Consider the following 15,336-nt stretch of genomic DNA (forward strand, 5'->3'; position numbering starts at 1 on the left):
TCAAAGTGCCAATCAAAGAGGCCGAATCTCACTGATAAATGAGATGCTGGCAAAGAGTACTTTGGGGATACTGAGGATGGAACAACTAACAAGATTCCCTCCTTAGCACCTCCAGAGTGAAACAAAGCAAAGTGGAAAATTTCCTTAGCACTTCTGAGGTCCTGTGAGTCTGCAGCGACAGATGGTTAGTGAATCAGGGAAGGCAGCAAGAATAGGGGTAGTAGCTCTATTAGTCAGTATTACAGGTATCTGAGTCTTATATATAAAGCACACCTGTTCAAGAGAAAGTGGCTTCCCTGACCCCCTTTTTCTTCATAGTTATCCTCAGGCTAATTGTTGGCTCTTCCCATTTCATTCCCTATTTAAGGAAGGCTTTGATGTTCCTTTCTAGCAAATGTCACCCTGGGAATGCACAACCTTGAGGGTGATTGCCTCCTTAAACTCTGGTCCTAGTTGCCTCATTTGCCTTACCTAGTCCTGACCCAGCCTAGAGTTAAAGGGCTAGAGAGGAAAAGAAAGAAAGGAGGACTTGCTGTCTGCTACCCTATAGCAAAGGTTTCCAAAGGACAGTTGTGTGTTCACTGAAGAGAGGACTGTCTCCCTTGTTTCTCCTACAATGCTTGGGCACTCCCACCACAAGAAGACCTGTAAAGATGCTGAGGTGGAAGACACCAGAAATTTGATTGATGCTGGTCTCACACTTGACCTTGGCTGTCATTGATTTGAAGCAGCATCTCCAGGACACTTCTCTCCCATGTGATATGAAGATTTAGGTTTGCAACAAGCACTGAAACATTTCTTCCTTCTATTTCCTTCTTACGACCTTCTCCTCCTGTGAATCTCAATCCAGCGAGGGAAGGCATTGTTGCCCAGGCACTATACCTGATCAATTTCCAGAGGAATATGCTGTCCTCATTCACACAGAGGGGACGGAAACACTGCTGCTACCATTTCCCAAGGTGATTTACAGTTAAAGAAAGCAATGATTAGCCCAGAGTTGGGAAAGCTTACTATAGATACTATCATCATTACTATAACTCATTACTCATGCCTTGTTTTGATTTTGCAAAGCACTTTATTTGTATACTCTCATCTTATCCTCAAAATAGAGCCTGATAAAAATTATATTTATCCCAATTGTACAAATGACAAAACTAAAGCAGAGAGAGTTAAAGCAGCTTGCCTAAGGACACACAGTAAGCACTAGTGGAGGAAGACCCTGAACAAAGTGTTCCAAGCTAAAATTCATTCTCTTTCCACCACTGAGTACTGCCTCCTGCACCATCAGGAAAGAGCATTTCTAGCATAAACTTTCCAGGTGTCCTTTATCTCCCACAAATGGGAGATGTAAGTTGATTACAGCAACATTTGTAGGGTTATTTTGTGCCCGGTATAATGATAGGTGCTTTTGATGGTTAATTTTGTACGTCAACTTGACTAAATGATGCCCACATGACTAGTAAGACATTATTTCTGGGTGTGTCTGTGAGGGTGTTGCTGGAAGAAATTAGCATTTCAATCAGGAGACTAAGTAAAAAAGATCCACCCTCACCAAGGTGGGTGGGCATCATCCAATCTGTTAAAGACCCAAATAGAACAAAAATGCTGATGAAGGATAAATTCAGTCTCTCTGCTGGAGCTGAGACATTCATATTCTCCTTGACCTTGGACATTGGTGTTCCTGGTTTTTAGACTTTTGGACCCAGAGTGGGACTTACATTGGCACATCGATTCTCAGGCCTTCAGACTGGCACTATATAATACCACTGGTTTTACTGGTTCTCCAGCTTGCAGGCAGCAGATTGTGGGACTTCTCAGCCTCCATCACTGCATGAGCCAACACTTATAATAATTCTCTTCTTATATATATTTGTAAATATCTAGATGCTATTGGTTCTGTTTCTCTGGAGAACCCTAATACCGTGCTAAAGATAAATTGAAGAGTAAGATTATCTTCCTTGCTCTTAGGGAATTTTTAGAAGAACAAGTGGCTACTTCTTTTTAGGTTCCATAAATTTGTTTATTTATGTAACATTTCATCCTGTGTGGGATTTTGCTGTTGATGCTAGACTCACCTTTGCCATCCAGCTTCGTGTGTCTCGAGTCCAGGGACCATCTCCTATAACCCTTATGCCCAGCATAGTGATGAAATAAGGCAGGTGCTCATAAATATGCATGAGTTGATTGATCAACTAAAGGACAACAACAATGACATGTGTTTGTGTATGTGACAGTAGGGAAGTCCTGCTTTGGGACTTTTAACATGCCGAGCAGTTTCTCTAACTCCATTTCCCTAATTCCCTAATGCAAATGAAGGCTTGCTTGGTTCCCACAGGAGACACTGAGGCACTTTCCACTGCAGATCTGTAGCTTTCAATGCAGCTTGTTTATGCAGATCTTGGGCAGATAACGGAAAGTGGCTTCCTCCTCTCTTGTTCTAGCGCATCCTCACAGTGCTCAGATTCTCCATTGTACCAGCTCCCTCTCTGCCATCAATTTCAGCTTCCATCTTATCTACTTACTCCGATTCCTCATGTTTTATACATCCTTTTCGGGCATTGAAGACTTATCAAGCACCTCTTGAAACGTTAACTAAAGAAGGCCTGCCCCAGGAGAACCATGTCACATCTTCAAAGAATTCTAACAAAGAAGACTGTGAAGGGTAGGAAAGCCAGGCCATGGCAACTATTCTTCCCTTTGATCCTCTAAACTACATTGTAAGTGTGACTGCTCAGAATCTTTCCCTCGAGACCCCTCACTATTTTTGTAATGTTATGCCAGTTACTTCACAGCCTCAGATGTGTTTGTGTGTTTGGGGCTGTTTTGGGGAAGTAGGTGGCAGGCTGGAGGGACTTGGTGGGGGAAGATGGGGAGGAGGGATGTGTGAAGAAAGAGGCTAGACAGAGCGTGGCAAGCCCACCACGACCCTCAAATCCTTTCTCCACTACTCCACAGGGGGTGAAAATATCAAAGAAAATTCTTCCGTTCCTACAGAGCTGGTGTCTGACAGCTTCTAGAACCTCTAACCTTTGTTTCAGGTATTATTGGCACATTCTTTAATTTGTCCTCAGGAAGGTGGGTAATTAAAGGTTATGAGATTTGGGCAATTATCCAGCCTCTTCCTTCCTAGTGGCAGACAGCAAATATTAAAACGCTGCTCCGTATTTGCCTCTCTGCCATCAGCAGACTTGTTCCCTTTCACACGGATCGTATCCTTTCATGCCACACTTAATTGGGAATAAAAAAGGCCTTTCATGCTCTTGTTCACCTCTCCAGGATTTTTTTCACCTCCCTTTCTGTTTCCTGGGGGGAGGCGTGTGAACGAATTCAGCGTTATACCGTTTCAGCCCTTGCTCCCCGCTCAGTACCAGCTGGCGTTGTTCTACCATTTGGCCCTATAAATATTTTGCATTCAAGGAGCTGTATGTGCAAGCAAGCTTGTTCTAAGCTCTTTTGCTTTTGTTTCAAGAAAGTGAAAACCAGCCTCCGTGCTCAGCCTTAGCAGTTTATGCCTAATGAGTGGAGAAAACACACATTTAATCAGCTCTCATATGTCCTGCTGCACCTCCGCAGTGAGGCTCCCTTTCCCACGTTCTCTAGGGGACCACCCTTTGCCACCTAATCACCTGCAAACTCATAAGCAATGATTTACTTTTGTTGCAGAGGGTGATTCCCCCTCACCCATTCCCAGTGGGTTCTCTCCAGTCGATCAGCAGATCAATGAGAGAAAGTATCTGTTCTAATTAACTGGGTTAATTTTCCTTTATCAGTAGTCATTGTTTATTAAGCCGAATGTTGACAGGCACTTTGCATCTCTCTACTCTTCTGAACTACTATACTAGGTAGGGATATTTTGTCTCCAAGTTTTGCAGATGAGGAAATGGAAACTCCGAGGTCGAATAACTTACCCAGAATCACATAGTCAGTGGTTGAGCTGAAAGTCCAATGCAAATTTACTTGAATCCAAAGCATCTGCTCTGTCAACTGTATGATGACAGAGACAGGAGCAGCTGACATTTCCAATAATGACCCAAAGGAGAGATTTCTCCTTATTAAGCATAGGGTTGAAATTTACTCTTCACTGCTCAGATGTGCAAGAACTGTAACTTTTCCTTTTAAATAACAGGTCTTATCTTGCTTTAAAATTCTTATTCCTGATGAGAGTGTGTGTGTGTGTGTGTGTGTGTTTGGAGACTGAGACATAGGAAAGATGTTTAATAAAAGTAACTTAGTCTCTCTTAGTTTAATATACTCTCAATATAAACATATACCATATATGTATATCTATGTGTATATGTGTACATAATGTATATGTGTATACACACATACATACGTATATAAATTTAGTGGTGTGTTGGTCAATGTTTCACAATCAGCTTTCTGGGACAGGGAACTCCTAGTTTGCAGCACTTTTCAATTTCTATGATGTAAATATTCTCACTATGGTCAATTTCAAGTTGCCAGCGTGATTATACTGAATGTGCAACTGGGAGGAGATCACGCAATTGGCCTTCACTAGCAAAGCAAGCCAGCCCATCACACCACTCTCCTTCTCAGGAGCGTAAGATTCAACAGACAGGTGGGCCAGTGGCTCTTTAGGGACACCAACCTAGGGTACCAGGAATCAAAAAGTCCCAAGTCCTTTTTGAGGCATCCTAGGTTTCCAGGAATCTCTCAGGAGACGGAGAGAGAGAGGGAGAAAATATGTGCTGTCTAGGGTGAGTCTATAGCTATACAACATGCATCATTTCTATAATTTCTTTTCCACACATGAAACATATAGAGAGATTATATATATTCAATCTAAGGTTGAACGTCCCTAACAGAACAGTTTCAGTCTTTCAGGGCTTCTCATTCCGCTTCCACCTTTTGAAGCCATCACCTGGGTATGCGTAAATCAGCAAAGAAGATCCGTGGGCTCCAGGGCTGAGACTGCCTCTAGCTCATCTGTGGCCCCGGTGAGAAGTCCCAAGTCCTTTTTTGATTCCTAGCATCTAGATTGGTGTCCCTAAGAAGCCACTGGCCCAGCTGTCTGTTGGATGCTATGCTGACATCCATTGCTGGTAGCCAGGCATTCTGCCATCAGCTCCAGCTACAAGGCCCTTACCTGTGCAGCCTTATTTCCCTGGCCTTTTGGTGCATCAGTCCAGCTGATGTTCTCTTTACCCAATGCTGCTGTGGGCTGTAATCGTTTGAGGCATGCTCAGGCTTCCCCTAAAACCTTGCTACTCTGGGTAAAGTCAGCGTGGCACCTTTCTGTGTTTTAAGTTGTTCTGAAATGCCTTTAAAATCCCCATGTTCGGAGAAGTGGAACACAAGCTACACACTATCCTCTATTCTTTGCTTGTTTCCTGACCGAGGCTTTGATTCTTGAGGGTGGCAACTGTGTTTTCTTTATCTTTATAACTGAGAGTCTAAGAACAGTATCAGAGCACATAAGCATTTGTCAAATGAATGTGCCAAACAATAAGAGAATGCTGGAGTAATTCTGAACAATGTCTCGCAAATTGTAAGAATTTGGACAAAACCATCGATTCATAGTAAGATTAAAGAAAAAAAAGGGAGAGTAACCATCTCAGAGTCAGCTCAATATAGAACAAGAGAAAAAAAAAATCCAATTTTTGACCTACTGTAGTGTGTGGTTCCGTTCAGGTGCCAGCCACTCACAAATTGCCTCCTGTGTCTCTGCCTGGGACCTATTCTTTAATCTCCGAGGTCCAGTACAGCAGACATAAGAAAAAGGAAATGCTTACTGCCTTGTTAGGGAATGGATTAGGAAATTTCATGCACCTTATCAGAACCAGCAGAGATAAGTAGGTTGCAGGATAGTCTTTCAACGCTTTTAAAAACCCACCCAACAAGACCCCAGCACAGCTGAATAGAAAGCTGATCTTACCATAGCATACATTTGCATTATCGATCCACTGGCGAAAATACTTTTGCAGCAAATTAAACCAAATGCTTCCTCCAAATACACAAGGTTTCAAGTATCACTTTGTTTACATGTGTACATGTATGCGTGTGTGCGTGTGTGTGTGTGTGTGTGAGTGTGCACGTTTAAGCAGTTTTGCACAACTTGGACTTAAGCTTAGGAGAAAAATCTCAGACTGGGTTCGAGAGAGCCTGTCTTTCTTCCCAGCTGTCGGTAGGGGGAGCTCACGCTTCATGCACAGCTGGAGCCTGTCTGCTTGCTGGAGACACAGATCAGATGAAGAAGGCTGAGGTGTGTAAGGGGAGGAAGAGAGAAGATGCAGATTTGGGCGTGGGAGGGAGATTAAACAAAACTAAACAAAAACACATTTCTTTCAAATGACATCACTTTGGCCTACTGTCTTTGGAAAGATAGAAAATGTGGGCTGTCTAGAGTAAGTTCATAACTATGCAACGTGCATTCCTTTCTATCATTTGTTTTCCACACATGAGAAAGCTTTTTTTCTGGGGAAAGTGCGTTTTTTGCTGGAGTTACATGATTTTCTGAACTGTGTGTATGAGAAACAAGTTTCCTTGTGACATTTACCAGTGATGTTCGAAGTATTGGCCTGGTAACTTTAACCTCATGTGCTAAAGAGGGTGGGAGACAGCTAAGAAAGCAGCATGAGCATTGGCTTTGATGAAGACGGAGGCTTTGATGAAGACGGAGGCTTTGCCTGCGAGCAGTTTCAGGAGAGAGGGGTTAGACGGAGGCCTTCATCAGGCCCTGCCACGGGAAACGGAGCACAGCGTGTTACAATTGATGTTACTGGGAGAGTAGTCATGCACGTGCACATGTGTTCGCGTGTGCATCTCTGCATCTCTGTGCACATGTGAGAATTGTATGTGTGTGCGTACTGAGTGTGTGTGCTCTGCATCAGTGATTGAGATCAGCTACAAATCCATAGCAGAAATTCTGCCAATCGCTTCAGACGACCTGTAAGAAAAAACAAATAAGTAAAAACATCACAAGCATGGAGATATTTTTTAAGAGAAAAAGCTTTATTATTTTTTCATCATTTTTGATACAGTAAAACCGAAAGAATGAAAGCTTTTTAAAAATGGCTCGCAGTATTATTATTTTTTAAGTAGTGATAGTTTCTGTTGCCATGTATTTAAAGATCTATGCCTAAATATTGACTAAAGTTTAGGATGAAGTTGCTCCTAATTCGGGTATTTAATTCTACTTACATCTGTAGCTTCCTTTAAAAGCAGAGTTTGCTAACTTAATATATCTTTGGCCACACACACACACACACACACACACACACACACACACACACACACACAAAGGATGGTGGTGGAAGGGGATGGGGATGTGAGGGAATGCTCCTTATGTTTTTCCAAGGTTTGGTTTTCGCCTACTGTGTGTCGATGCTCCCTGGGGTCCTGCCTGGTGCAGTATGGTAACCGTTGGAGAGTAGCGCCATCTTGTGGCCACTCTGGAAATTAAGTCTAGAAATAAACAGGTAGCCGACAAAACGGCCAACATTTGAAGTGTCTGGTCTGGGATTTCCAAGTAGTTGGGCAGAATCAGTTGAGTTAGAATCCCCAAGCCTCTCTTAGGCAGGGATGGGGTGGGGGGATCAGATCCCTCTCACTAATACCTGAGGCTAGCTTTTCACTTATGCAGATTCGTGTAAGTTTTTTGTTTGTTTGTTTCAAGACAGGGTCTCGCTTTGTTGCCCAGGCAAAAGTGCAGTGGCATGATCATAGCTCACTGTAGCCTCCAACTCCTGGCCTCAAGTGATCCTCCCACTTCAGCCTCCTAAGTAGCTGGGGCTACAGGTGAGTGCCACTATGCACGGCTAAGTTTATTTTTTGTAGAGACAGGGTCTCTCTATGTTGTCCAGGCATTTGTTGAACTCCTGGCCTCAATCCCCTTACCTTGTCATTAGGCTTTTAAAAGCCACCTTCCTTCCACTTAGTGTGAGTGAGCTTAAAATCCAGTCCTGACAGAGTTTCTGATAAAACGAGGAGATTCCTGGGAAATAGGGGAAGAAGAATCAACGTATTTGAACTGGGATAGAGGCATGAAAGTAGACCAGGAAAACAGAGCACCTCATTTTTGCCTAGTTAATTTTCTAGAAACGAACCTAACAAGAAATCTTTGAAATGCTACATTCTCAGATGCTGTAGGAGGAGCTGTTGCTTCATGGTCAAATTTACTTGGCCTATTTATGAATTTTCTTCTTTTTTAAAATCAGAAAACAGAATTGTCGACTTTTTCTTTGTTAGATGCCCTGCAACTGAAAGATTTGTAAACCAATAATGTAGTTGTTCTTAATAGGTTGTATTTTCCAGATCTGTTTATCAAGTTCAAAAACATTTATTGTCACAATGTAGTCGCTTTTTGGGATGAGTTACTGTCCCATGGAAGCAAGTAGTGTTTAGAAATCTTTGGAGAGAACGCTTTTTTTGTGTGAAAGAGGTTAATAACGTATTTTTCTGGTTCTACATTTCTAGTGAATGGTCTTGAAGCGATGTGTCTTATTTTTGAACAGTAAACAATATTTTTTAAATAATTGTAAGTAACATGAGATAAGTCAGAGCCTTTATCTTCATTTAACATATGTTCATATGGAAAATGGATGCTCATATGTCATCTTGGAGCAAGTGGCAGAGTATCTAAGGTCACTCAGAATCAGATGAAATACTTCAGATCTCAGCTTAGCTACTTACTAGCTATATAAATATGGACAAATTGTAAAATAATATGAATCGTGTTTGTAAAATTGGAGCAATATTACCAGCCACAGAGGGCTTTTTGATAATCTGGAGATAACATGGGTAAAACATTTAGCACCTCTTTATTATAAGAAGGAAACAGACAAATTTCTGGATCCAGATTCCAGACAAATATTGATCATCATTCTGCTTCCTAACGCAACTTCAGTCCAGTCTGACCTTAGAGGAACCTCAGATATTTTTAATTCCTTGTGGAAATCATCACAGAAGACAAAGGGCATTCGTAGTTTGGCTAAGTTATAGAGAATACCTTTGTTTTAACTACAGAGGGTAGGAATTTGAGCCAACAAAATCTCTCTACTACAAGGATATAGCAATGCCTGAGAAACCAGGGCAGCAGGAGTAAAATTTAATGGCAACTTTTTCCCTGGATTCCTTAAAGAGCAGATGTTTATTTTGTTAAAATTGGCTTGAGTGTCGTATAATTTTGACTTGAAAACAAATCTCTAATCACAGTCGAGTGTTTGTTTCTTCATTTTCCAAACTACCACTTTCCCCATCCCCAGCTCTACTTCAATATATTCCCAGAAATTTTTTAAGAAGTTAAATCCCAGATGAGCATGCATGTTGGAGAGATGCTTACAAGCAATCTATAAGCTGCTCCAATAATCTTACCAGCAGCCGAGGCAGCTGCTTGTCAGCCCGATGCGGTCTCAGTGTTTCAATAACCACGCACAATGGGGCCACACACGTTCAGCTAGTTTTATTTTCACTTCCCTTTGAAACTGGAATGGTATTGAACATCTGACAAATGGAAAGGGATTAAACTGACAGTGGGCTGATGTTAATTTCAAGCTTCAGAAATGACATTGTAACCAATAAAAATTTCTTTAATCTGTTAAAGATGAGAAATGCTTGGCTGTTTCTGATAAAAAGAAAAATGTTATAATATGTGTTACAATTTATGGAATCTGGGCTGTGTGTGTGTGTGTGCCTGTGCACCAATGTGAGCCTGTGTATATGCTGTGGGTAAGAATGGCAGGTGTGGATTAAATAGCTTTCAAAGATCTCTTACAAGCTTTTTTATGAAGTCAGGAAGCAGAATATTAATATTTTCTCTGTTTCATGGATGGGGAAACTGAAGCTCAGAGAGTTTAAGGACTTGTCTCTGTTCTTATAGATATTAGAAACAAATGTGAATAAATTAAGAGATGTCCAAGTTCAAAGGAGCCAGCTGTTAGTTCAGGCAAAATCTTATCTAGAGTTCATCGTCGTTGTATGCTCTGGGTTCTGAATTAAACCTGAAATGCAGGTAGGTATTTCTGTTCACTCACAGGGTCTGAGTGACCTCCCATCGGTCTTGATCTCTGTTAACATTTGGCATTGTTAAGTAATGTTTGCTTCCCTTTAAAACTCTCCCACTACAGAACCTTTGTACTAACACTCGTACTTCTTCTTCCTCTCTGTTTCTTTTCTTTATTTTTTCAGTACTTTATTTCCTTCTATTTCCTAAATGTGTGTATTTTCTAAAAATTTGAACCCAGTCCATTTCCCCTTTCTCTCTTGAGGAGAAATTTCTTGGTCATTCCGGAGGCTAAGTGAAAAATGGGTCTTGTGATCATATAGCTAGGAAAATACTTTCTATGACCTCTTTGTTGTGAAAACATTATCATACCCAGCAGCAAATCAAAGGCTGATGCAAATCAATTTTTCTTTGTAAGACTAGCATTTTCTAAATGTATTAACCTATAAAACTGTGTTAGTTAAGGCAATACCATGTGTTATCACAAAGAACCCCAAATGTCAGTCACTTAACACAATAAAATGTCTTTCTCACGCAGCAACCTGATGAGGTCCCCCTAGTCTGGGAGATCTTCTGATCTACTCTCCTCCATGTGGTGACTCACAGACCCAGGCTCTTTCAGTCTTATTGCTCTGCCCTCCTGTAGGTCCTTGGTCTCTCCCTTCAGTGGGCAGATGATGGGAAAAAAAAAAAAAAAAGAGTGGAGGACAATGAGGAGTTTTTTAGAAAGCATATGGAAAGCACTTATCATGCCTGCCCACATTCCATGAGATATTTGGCCACACCTAACTGTAAGGAAGATTTGAAAATGTAGTCTAACTTAGGAGGAAACGAAAATTGGCTTAGATGAACATAGCAATCGCTGACTTTTATTGCCACATTCTTTCTCCAAGAAACAGAACAGACTTTCTATCAAGGTAAACATTTTAAGTCCCATCCATTCAATGCACTCCATGACCAGAATCTATAGGTGATGTACAGTCATTCTACTATGCACAGATGTGGTTCCTTTTGGCCCAGCAACCTGTAAAACTAGAGATAAGTTACCCTATACACTTCTGCTCCAAAACACTCAAATATAAAATAATGAAGATTGTATAGGATAACTACAGTGTAAACTTTCCTGGCGCTCCTGGCTCCACCCTTTACAAATTTCTTCTTTATTCATACTTGAAGCTGGTGTTCCTGCCCATGCTAGTTTGGATCTACCATGGCAGTTTTAAAGCCTAGCAAATAATCACAAGATTATTAGACTTGGCTTGGGATTCTTCTGCAATAAAAGATTCTCCAAAACTTAGCAGTTTCTAATCTAAATGTTTCCATTTACTTTTATTTATCAATAATCACAATCAAATCTTCTTTTTTCTAGATACAATTCTTAGTCCTGCCTTATTTCTCCTTTACCCCAATGCCTTTTTCTCTTTCCCATGCTTTCTTATTTTCTCTCATCTTAGTGGAAACCGCTTGTTAGCTACCCAAAACATGAGATTTGGTGAGGGAGTAACTCTTTTAACTGGTCTTTGTCTCAGAGGGAGTTATTAGCTGAGAATCATATTGAGCTTCTTATACTTAAGACTTTTTTCAATTTGGAATCTTACTATCGGGAATCCAGAAAGTTAGCCTTTCCAACTCTATAAAACACTTGATCTCTATATTTTCACTATTCCCCTATAAATCTACTTTAAAACAGCTGATTATTTTCATTAATAATTAATTTGTTTGCTTTGCATACCATGAAATTCATCCTTTTAAAGTGTACGTTTCAGTGGTTTTTAGTATATTCACGGAGTTTTACAATGTAAAACCATATGACTATCAAATTCTGCAATATTTTACTTACCTCCAAATGAAATCTGATGCCCATTGGCTGTTAATCCTCAATCTTTCCCTTCCTACCACTCCCTAGAAATTACTAATCTACTTTCTGTCTTTAGGGATTTGCCTATTTTGAACATTTACTGTAAGTGGAATCATATAATATCTGGCCTTCTGTGTCTGGCTTCTTTCACTTGGCATAACATTTTCAAGGTTCATCTGTGTTGGAGCATTTATCAATACACAAGTTGTGCACTTCTTTTGTTACATTTATTCTTAAGCATTTTATCTTTTTACATACGTTAGAAATAGAATTGTTTTTTCTTTATTCATTCTACCAATCTCTACTTTTGGATTAGAGTATTTAATCAATTTACACTTAATGTATTACTGAAGTGATAAGATTTATGTCTGTCATTTTGCTATTTGTATTTTATATGTCTTATTTTTTCCCTCTATTCTTCCATTATGAACTTATGTTAAATAGATAGTTTTCTTTTAATTTCATTGTTGTGTACTATTCAACTTAATTCCATTGTTGCACCATTTAATGCCAATGTTATTTCTTTTATTATGTATTTTGGGTTATTTTCTTAGTGATTTTCTTGAGGATTACAATTAATAATTTAGTTTATAATAATCTAATTTGGATTAATACCATCATGATTTCAACAGTATGCAAAATCTTTCCTCCATTATAGCTCTGTCCCCCTTTCTGCCTTTGTGTTGTTAGTCACAAAAACTATATGTTTATATATTGTGTAAGTACTGCTTTTATGTAATTCTCTTTCAATTGAAACAAAAGAAAGAGTTAAAAACACAAAAAAATACACTATACTGTTTTTACATTTACCTATATAATTACTTTTTCCTCCGGTTTGCAGATGGCAGATTGTGGGACTTCTCAGTCTCCATAATCATGTGAATCAATTCCTATAATAAATATTCTCATAAATACATATATTATGTTTTCTGCCTCTCTAGAGAATCCTAATACATTAAGTAATATTCTATTACACAGATATGTTACAATTTGATTATGCATTCAAATGAATGGGAGTCTCCCAGTTTTTTTCTATTACAAATGAATCTGCTGTGAACATTTTGTTTTGTTAACATTGATTGAAATTATCATTTTTTCTTTCTTAGTTTGTTAATATGGTGAAATACATTGAATTATTTTTCAGCTGTTGAACCAAACTTACATTAGAATATCTTTTTACTTCCTTTCAACCTATTTGTGTCATTTTCTTTAGAGTATGACTTGGAGGTAGCACATTGTTGGGTCTTGACTTTTTATTCAATATGACCATCTCTGCCCTATAATTGGCAGATTTAAATGATTTACATTTAATGTGATTATTGATTAAATTTATAACAATTTGCTATTAGTTTTATATTTTTCTAATCTGTTTTTTGGTCCCTTTGTCCTCTTTTTGCTTTCTGTTAGAATAATTGAGTATATTTTATGGTCTTACCTTCTCTCCTTTCTTGGCTTACCAGGTGAACAGTTTTGTTCTTATAATGGTTGCTTTAGGGTTTATTCCATAAACTTTTCTGTGTTCCAGTAATATTATATAACTTTCTATATAGTAAAAGAAACTTAAGACAGTTTGTTTCAATTTTCCCCTTTTAAATAGACTTTTGTGCAGTATTTGATATGCATTTTACTTCTACATTTTCTCTAGCCCATGATTTTTTTTTTTCTACTTTTATTTTAGGTCCAGGGGGTAAATTGTGTGTCACTGAGACTTCGTGTGCAAATGATCCCATCACCAAGGTAGTGATCATAGTACCCAGTATGAAACTTTCCAACCCATGTCCCTTTGTCACCCTCCCCTCTCAAGTAGTCTCCAGTTCTATTGTTCTTATCTTTGCTTCCCTGTGTATTCAATATGTAACGCCCTGGCTGGGTGCCGTGGATCACGCCTGTAATCCCAGCACTGTGGGAGGCTGAGGCAGGTGGATCATGTGAAGTCAGGAGTTCAGTATCAGCCAGGGGAACATGGAGAAGCCCCAGCTCTACTAAAAATACAAAAATTAGCTGTGTGTGGTGGCACGTGCCTGTAATCCCAGCAACTCAGAAGACTGAGGCAGGAAAATCACTTGAATCTGGGAGGCAGAGGTTGCAGTGAGTCAAGATCATGCCACTGCACTACAGCCTGGGTGACAGAGCAAGACTCTGTCTCAAATATATATATATACACACACACACACACACGTGTATATATACACACACATATGTATATATATATATTTGTGTATATATATTATGTGTATATATATGTATATATGTATATATAGTGCCCAGTTATAAGTGACAACATGCAGTATTTGGTTTTCTGGTCCCACATTAGTGCACTTAGGATAATGGCCTCCAGCTGCATCCATGTTGTTGTAAAGGACATGAGCTCATTTTAATGGCTGTGTAGTATTTTGTGGTGTATATGTACCACATTTTCTTTATCCAGTCCATTATTGGGCATCTTGGTTGATTCCATGTCTTTGCTATTATGAATAGCACTGTTTTCAACATATAAATGCAAGTGTCTTTTTAGTAGAATGATTTGTTTCTCTTTATAACCCACAATTTATTATTTTTATTTAAGTAGTAAATTATCATAAAATTAAAAAGAATGTTTTATCTTTACCTATGTTTTTAATATATGCTAGTTTTCTTCATCTTTGTGTAAATCCAGATTTTCATCTGATATCACTCTTCTTCCTTTTAAGGGATTTCCTTTAACATTTCATATACTTGAGGTTTATTGATAATGAACGCTTTCTGCTTTCATATGTCTCGCAAAGTCTTTATTTCACCATTAGTTTTAAAAGGTATTTTCACTGGTGATATGGTTTGGCTGTATCCCCCCCAAATCTCATCTTGAATTGTAACTCCCACACTTCCCACATGTCATGAGAGGAACCCATCTGATGGTTTTAAAAATGGAAGTTTCCCTGCCCAAGCTCTCTTTGTCTGCCGCCATCCATGTAAGACATGACTTGCTCCTCCTTGCCTTCCACCACGATTGTGAGGGCTTCCCAGCCACATGGAATTGTAAGTCCATTAAACCTCTTTCTTTTGTATACTGGCCAGTCTCGGGTATGTCTTTATTAGCAGCATGGAAATGGACTAACACAACCGGAAATAGAGCTCTAAGTCAAAACTTTTGGAGGTCTTTAAAAATATTGCCCCACTACTGTCAGGTTTACATTTTTTTCCAACAAGAAATCTGTAGTCATTTTTTTTCTGTTTTTTGTTTGTGTGTTTTGTTTTTCTGCTTCAAATGTCTGTATTCTCTCTGTTTTTAAGGCTCCCATTGATGATTGGTTTTAATAATTTTCTTAGGCTGTACCTTGGAGTAGTTTTATTGTGCTCAGAGTGTATACTGGGTTTCCTGTATCTCTGGGTTTGTAGTTTTCATCCAATTTAGAAGAAAAATTGGCATTTCTTCCAATACTTTTTGTGGTAATCATTCCCATGTCAGAGATTTCAATTACATACATATTAGGCATCTTAAAGCTGGCCACAGTTCACATTGCTTTACTATATTTTTAAA

At 39.2% G+C, this 15,336-nt stretch overlaps 1 protein-coding gene and 1 long non-coding RNA gene across 5 annotated transcripts in view; one reads left to right on the forward strand and one right to left on the reverse strand.

The window, feature by feature from the left end:
* The window catches only part of MED30 (mediator complex subunit 30), a 644,151-nt gene that overhangs the window by 206,030 nt on the left and 422,785 nt on the right, over nt 1-15,336 (reverse strand). The gene's annotated exons all lie outside the window — the stretch shown is intronic.
* LOC126961308 (uncharacterized) overlaps nt 1-15,336 on the forward strand; it is a 399,366-nt gene that overhangs the window by 186,420 nt on the left and 197,610 nt on the right. For all 4 annotated transcript variants that reach the window (XR_007728254.1, XR_007728255.1, XR_007728253.1 and 1 more), the window contains one exon: nt 13,498-13,556. This is a non-coding gene — a long non-coding RNA (uncharacterized LOC126961308). The remainder of the gene's footprint in view (nt 1-13,497; nt 13,557-15,336) is intronic.

This window comes from Macaca thibetana, chromosome 8 (assembly GCF_024542745.1).
Source record: "Macaca thibetana thibetana isolate TM-01 chromosome 8, ASM2454274v1, whole genome shotgun sequence".
Classification (NCBI taxonomy): domain Eukaryota; kingdom Metazoa; phylum Chordata; class Mammalia; order Primates; family Cercopithecidae; genus Macaca; species Macaca thibetana.